Source organism: Puma concolor, chromosome A3 (assembly GCF_028749965.1).
Source record: "Puma concolor isolate L17-30 chromosome A3, mPumCon1.1.hap2, whole genome shotgun sequence".
Taxonomy (NCBI): domain Eukaryota; kingdom Metazoa; phylum Chordata; class Mammalia; order Carnivora; family Felidae; genus Puma; species Puma concolor.
The window spans coordinates 130692905-130699666 of NC_141669.1; the positions used below are offsets into that span (position 1 = coordinate 130692905).

Consider the following 6762-nt stretch of genomic DNA (forward strand, 5'->3'; position numbering starts at 1 on the left):
AATCCCCTAGCTCCCCCGCGGCCAGTGTGGGGTGGAATCGCCCCAGCTTTGGGGTCTCTCCATGGTCACTCCTGGGTCTCTGCGGCCCTGCCGCCCCATCGGCGTGGGTCCCCAGGACCCCCTTGGGAGCCGCAGCCCCTGCCGCAGGCCCCTCCGAGGGGTCCAGGCCGCCCGGGGTGGCCGTATCCCCGTGGTTCTGGCCGTGAGTCACGGCCCAGTCGGCTGTGCGGTCCCCGCTATCTCGGGGAGCCGGAGATCCCCGTTAATTCCCTCCAGCTGCCTCTCTGCAAGGCTGAGCTCATCTCTTCTGGCGCAGGAGGAAAGCGGAGTTTGTTGTGTCTTTGTTTCATTCAGATGGTTTGGATGATGACTCACTTCATTTCTTCTTTCTTTCTTTTTAAACCAGGGCACCGTCTGGGAGTCGTTTTTGATTAGGAGCTGACCTCAGAAATATGCTCGCATCATTTTGAAAACATCTTCCGGCACCACAGAAACCGACTCAGAATGAGAAAGGACACTGAGTGGACGAGGGCCAGGACTGGGTGTGTGCTCGGGCCCGGGGCCTTCCCGGGGCTCTCGGGGGGCGCGCGGGCCCGAAGGGCAGTGGGGGGTGCATCCCGGTCGTGCCCCCGGAAGCGTATTGGCCCGGCCCGGCTGGGAGCGATGATGACGATTGTCATTGCCCGCATCACACAGGACACCGGCCAGTATTATTGACTAAAATCACGGGCCACGTGGTTTTGGTGGGAGGGGCATGGGTGACCGCACTTCGTACTCACATCTCCGATCAGGGGGATCTTCTTGAGGCTCCAGGTCTGAGTGGCATTGTCGGGCATGGCTCAGGAGCCGGGAAGGTCAAGGGGGAAGGTCAGTGCGCTTGATCCACTTGGTCAGGATGGTTATGTGGGTGGAGTCAGGAGCATGGAGCCACGAGGCAGAAAATGTGAACCCAGGGTGGGTGTGGCAGAGGGAGGTCACAGGCCAAGAGCAGGGCATAAGTGGGATCAGAGGCAGTGTTGACAGGAGGGAAGCGGGAGGCGGGCCCGTTGGGTGCATGAGGGTGGGGGCAGCAGAGAGGGGTGGTTGACCAAGGGCGAGGGTCTCTGTTTTCATTTCTTGCTATGCCTCTGCTCTGTGGTTCTTGATTTCCCAGGAGTTCACAGCCTAGAGGAGACCCGGGGGGGTAGAAATCGGCTCCAAGTGGGGGGGTTAAGGAAAGCTCCCGGTGGGAGGCGGCTTTGGAGTCACAGGGTGGAAGGGAAGGACCCGTGCGGGAGCCAAGAGAGCACCTGTGCACCTGTGTGGGAGGGCGCTGCTCCATTGGCAGGGGTTGGAGCGGAGGGAAAGGGAATTCTAGAAAATCCGAAACCTAGGTCAGAATAGACAGTGATGGTCTAATGAGACTAGCAACGAGGATGCTGGAGGGAGGCCTGGCATCTCAATCTCCCGGTGAACAGCAGGTGCCTGGAAGGCAGAGGGAGGAGCTGGCCACGCCTCCCGCACGAGCAGCTTCTGGAATGCCGCCTCCTGGTGCCCATTTTGGGGAGCTTTTGTGCCGGATGTTTGCCAATTGATAAACCATCTGTGGTGGGTCAGTGTGTTAGCTTCCCAGGGCCACGCCGTAACAAAGTGCCACAAACCGAGTGGCTTAAAACAACAATCTGTGTTTTATGAAACAAAATTTAGGGGCGTCTGGGTGGCTCAGTCGGTTACGCGTCCGACTTCGGCTCAGGTTGTGATCTCACGGTTTGTGAGTTCGAGCCCCGCGTCGGGCTCTGTGCGGACGGCTCAGAGCCTGGAGCCTGCTTCGGATTCTGGGTCTCTCCCCTCTCTCTGCCCCTCCCACGTTCATGGTCTGTCTCTCTCCGTCTCTCAATAATAATTTAACGTTAAAAACAATTTTTTTTTTTTTTAACAAAATTTACTCCCTCACAGATCTGGAGGCAGAAGTCCACAGTCAAGGTGTCAGGAGGGCCAACCTTCCTCCCAAAGGCTCCAGGGAGGAATCCAGTATTTTCTCCAGCTGCTGGTGGCCGTGGAACTCCGCTCTCTGCCTACATCTCCACAGCCTTTTCTGAGTCTTTCCCTCTTCTGGTGAGGACTCTTGTCATTGGATTTCGGCCCCCCCCCCCCCCAAATTATCCAAGATGATCTCATCTTGAGACCACTGACCTAATTGTATCCCCAGAGGCCCTTTTTTCAAATAATGTAGTGTTCACATGTTCCCGGTGGGCGTTTTGAGGTGGGGGGCACCCTTCAACCTACTACAGTCAATAAGGTCAATTTTCCCCCATTCGGTGGCAGCTTCTTGAAAATAGAAACTGTACATCTTTGTTCACTCATTCATTCATTCCACAGATATGGAGGGAGCGCCCAGCACGTTCCAGGGCCAGTCACAGGGAGCTGAAACCATCCCAGCAGATTCCGTGCCCGCCCTCATGGAGCTGACCTTGCAGTGGGGGAGGCAGACCCAGCAAAACCAGAAACACAACTGCACGTTGCAGGGAGAGCTGCCAAGGGAACAAGGGAGAGGCAAGGCCAGTAAGGGTGGGGTGGGGTGGGCCAGCTCTAACCAGGGAGGGCAGGGAAGGCGTCTCAGAAGATGGGGCCCGTAAGCTGGGCGCTGGATGCTGATAAGGACCTGGTTGGAACCTCCCCCTCTCTCCTTAACTGTGCCATCTCGGCCGAGTTGCCTAATCTCTCTGTGCCTCAGTTTCCTCTTATGTAAAATGTTGATGGTGACAACACGTCGTTGGTGAGCCGTCCTGAGGACCGGGTGAGCGAGCCCAGGAAGAGCCCTCAGAAAGAACTTCAGGGTTCCTAGAACCTGCCCAGTGAGCGATAGCTAATCCTCATAATCCAGTACTTAAATGTTAACATTATTAGCACATGAGCAGAGGGATGCACCCACATTTTGTCAATCATTTGAGGGATATTTATTTTTAAGAATGAAAAAGACATCAAAGTAAGGATTGTGTAACACTCTGAAACGCCTTGGGCTTCCTCACTCTCATAACAGCTTCACTTTGGGTTTTGTCTGAATGAGACTAGGAGGCATGAGATGTCATATTCTGTTCAGGGCTCGGGGATTTAAAACCTTTGGAGAGGCTGGCCGAAGTGCCTGTGACTCCAGTCACTACTTTGGGCAGAGCAGGCTGAGTCCTTGTGATTCAGCCCACAATCCAGGGACGGACTCGGCCAGCAAGGCTCCGGGCTCCTGCACCTTGTCGCCTCAGCAGATTGTGGACCGAGGTCAGGCTAACCTTGTCCTGAGGCGAGACCCAGAGAAGGGACAGAGAAGCCCCAGGGAGCTGCTCTGGCCGGGGGGGTGCACGTGGGGAGAGCCCTGGGCCCAGGCTCCAGGCCTGCGGATCCCCAGCTGGGCCTCCAGAATCTCTCCCTCTAGGGGGCAGTAGGGCTCCACTGAGTGTCCCCATCTCCGTCTCCCAGAGGCCAGGAAGTGCTCCTGCCTTAGGACCTGCCTCTGGCCTCTGTGTTCGGCACGAAGGGGAATTTCTGCACAGACTTCGCCTTGGCTGGGCCCAGAGGTTGTATCTTTTCACGCTCGGGTGTTGTGAGGCCAGGGGTGGGAGCGGGATGCTCCTTAGGAAGTTCGTGTCACTGTAACACGAATCTTTCTAAAAATCAGAAGTCCAACAGCTGCATGCACATGGGGGACACGTTGGGGTTCCAGGCCAGCATAGGAAGGCCACCTCCTGTGGCCGGGGAAGGTAGGCGGGTTTCTAAGGCTAAACGTGTGCACGTGGAGGGGCGTCTGGGAGGCTCCGTCAGGTAAGCGTCCTACTCTCACTCAGGTCATGATCTCACGGTGTGTGAGTTCGAGCCCCTTTTTGGGCTGTGCACTGACAGCGTGGAGCCCGCTTGGGATTCCCTCTCTCTCCCTCTCTCTCTGCCCCTCCCATCCACTCTGTCTCTCAAAATAAATAAATAAACTTAAAAAAAAAATATTCACGGGGCGCCTGGGTGGCTCAGTGGATTAAGTGTTCGACTTCGGCTCAGGCCGTGAGTTCGAGCCCCGTGTCAGGCTCTGTGCTGACAGCTCGGAGCCTGGAGCTGCTTTGGATTCTGTGTCTCCCCCTCTCTCTGCCCCTTCCCCACTTGCTCTCTGTCTGTCTCTCTCTCTCTCTCTCAAAAACAAATAAAAACATTAAAAATTTTTTTTTTAATAAGTAAAAAATAAATAGAAAAATATTCACATGAAGATGTGCATTTCCATGTGCACGTTTATGGCCAAACTCAGGTTTTTAGACTAAAAACAAACCTCCTTGGCTGGCTCTTCTCTGCCCATCCTGGGGAGCACCTGCTCCCCCCGCCTCTTGCTCGGCAAACAAGGGAAGCCCCCGGGGTGTCTTTGGTGTAGCACTGAGACCACAGATCTGCCCCTTGTAGCCCCGTGGCCCCACCCCCCGGGGGCAAGTGTGGGGGTTATGACCACATCTGCCTTGGGTGCTCGCAGCCCTGGGTTCTGATCCTACCTTGGCCACTGCACGCCGTGTGGTCCTCAGTAAGGATCCTCCCCGACCCGCCCACCTCGCCTGAGAAACAAGGGAGACCTGCGTTGCAGGGGGGCTGTGGTTCCCGGACGCCATTCTGGTGACAGGATTCCTGGAACGGGCCTAGACGGTGCCAGGCATATGGTAGCCGTGCCCCACAACACTGCCAGCCACCCTGCCTGCGAGACTCCTCCTGCCTTGACCTACTTCTCTCCCCCGTGACACTTGTCACTTATCTCAGTATCTTGTCTGCGTGCTGTTTACAACCTGCCTCCCCACTGCTGTGTCCCCAACACCCTGCTCGGGGCACATAGTCAGCCTCAAAGTGCACGAATGAAAATGGGCGCCCTTCGTACCGCCGCCTGGGCCTCAGTTTCCCCAGCTGTGCAACAAGAATGACGGGGTTATCAGTCTCAGAGGTTGCTTTGGGGGATTATGGGAGCAAAGCCGTGTGGGAGTGCCCGTCCCAGGCACTCCGCAGATGCAAGTTTGCTGACGGGTTCCGATTTCGGGTGTGGTCCTAGGCGTTACCGTGCCGCCGGGAGAATCACCAGCCCACTGGCAGCCGCCAGGTGCAGCTCTGCCCCATGGGCCACCGGCCACCCCTTTCTACAGACCCGGCCGGTGAGGCCTGAATTGGTTCCCTGCACCAGGCGCTCTCGTGTGGGATCCTTCCGGGTGCCAGGCGGAGGAGGCCCAGACTTCCTGTGCAAGTGGCAGCATCGAGCCCCCGGGACGGTCCCGGCTGTCACTCTGTGTGAAACAGCCCGAAGCTGTGAGTCTCCGGCAGGGAGGTGGCCCGCGGTGGGTGCCCGACCTCCCGTGGCGGCCAAGAGTAAGGACTCCTGAGGCTCGAGTCCCAGCTGGGCACCTTTCCCACCCAGTGGCCCCTGGCAGGGGTATCCACACCTTCGAGCCTCAGTTTCTTGTAAAGTGGGGGTGATGCTAGCCCCCGCCCCCAAGAGCCACAGTGAGAAGATAACCAGCACCGTAAACGAGAGTCATTACTGTGCTGAGATCAGTGTTGAGACAGGAGTTGAGGCCCCGAAAGGTGTGCCCATCCCAGTCCCCAGAACTTGTGCAGGTATATTATGTGGCAAGTGGAGGGGGGATGGGGGCGGGATTAAGGTTGCTAATCAGCTGACCTTACCATAGGGAGCCTGGCCTGGAGTAGATCCCATGTAACCACAGGACCCTTAGCAGTGGAAAAGGGAGGCAGGGTGGCCAGCGTCCAGGGGACACGGCGAGAATGGCCCCACCCCTGCTATTGCCAACTTTGAAAATGAGAAAGGGGTCATGAGCCAAGGAACGTGGGCGGCCTCCAGAAGCTGGAAAGCGCAGGGAAATCCTAGAGCCTCCAGAAGGAACAGAGCCCTGGCCACACCTTGCTTTTAGCCCAGAGAGGCTTCCTACCTCCCAGGCCATAAGGCAGTAACAGTTGGCTTTAAGCTGCATGTTTGTGGCCATTTGTTACAGTGGCCACAGGAATGTCACGTGGAGGGCCCCCCCTCTCAGGAGGATTTGACAACGTGGGGACCAGGGGGGACCGGTCTCAGACCTGCTCACAGTGAGTTGACACTCCTAGAATCCTGATCCTTTATAAATGAAAGAGAGAACTTCAAGATCGTGTCGTTCAGCATTTCAGAGTGAGATGTCCCCAGAATTAGTCCAGAGCAGTGGTCCGCTCCAAATGGTCTCAGGGGTCAGTTAGGAAATGCTGCACATGCAGTCCACATTTTAGCTTTTTTTAAGTTTATTTATTTTGAGAGAGAGAGAGAGGAGGGGGGAAGGGCAGAGAGGGAGGGAGAGAGAGAGAATCCCAAGCAGGCTCTGCACAGTCCGCACAGAGCCCAACATGAGGCTCAAACTCACCAACCGTGGGATCGTGACCTGAGCCGAGACCAAGAGTTGGGCGCGTAACCGACGAGCCCCCGGGGAGCCCCTGACGTCCACCCTCTGAACAGTCACAGGGGTTCCTCAGCTCTTCGAGGCCCTGATCAGGTCAAGAGCAAAAAGCACAAAAGGAGTTCGGGCTTTAACTCAGCCCTTCCAAAGGCGTTGTACCTCTGACTGCGCCCCCCCCCCCCCCACCCCAACTCGCCCAGAACACCTATCAACGAGGCACAGAGCAACAAAGCGCTGACCTAATCAAATCGATTTGTGTGACAAATGGAGAAAACCAGAGCCCGGGCGGGCGGAGCAGCTGAGAGGCGACGGGCTTGGTGGGAACAATGTAGGCGTTGGAATC

General features: G+C 56.7%; 1 long non-coding RNA gene across 1 annotated transcript; it reads left to right on the forward strand.

Annotated features, from left to right (window-relative positions):
- The first annotated feature begins 409 nt into the window (after positions 1 to 409).
- On the forward strand, positions 410 to 2573 carry LOC147582807 (uncharacterized). Its single transcript, XR_015248787.1, has 3 exons — positions 410 to 542; positions 1936 to 2094; positions 2359 to 2573. It is a non-coding gene; the product is annotated as an uncharacterized LOC147582807 (long non-coding RNA).
- Positions 2574 to 6762: the final 4189 nt, after the last annotated feature.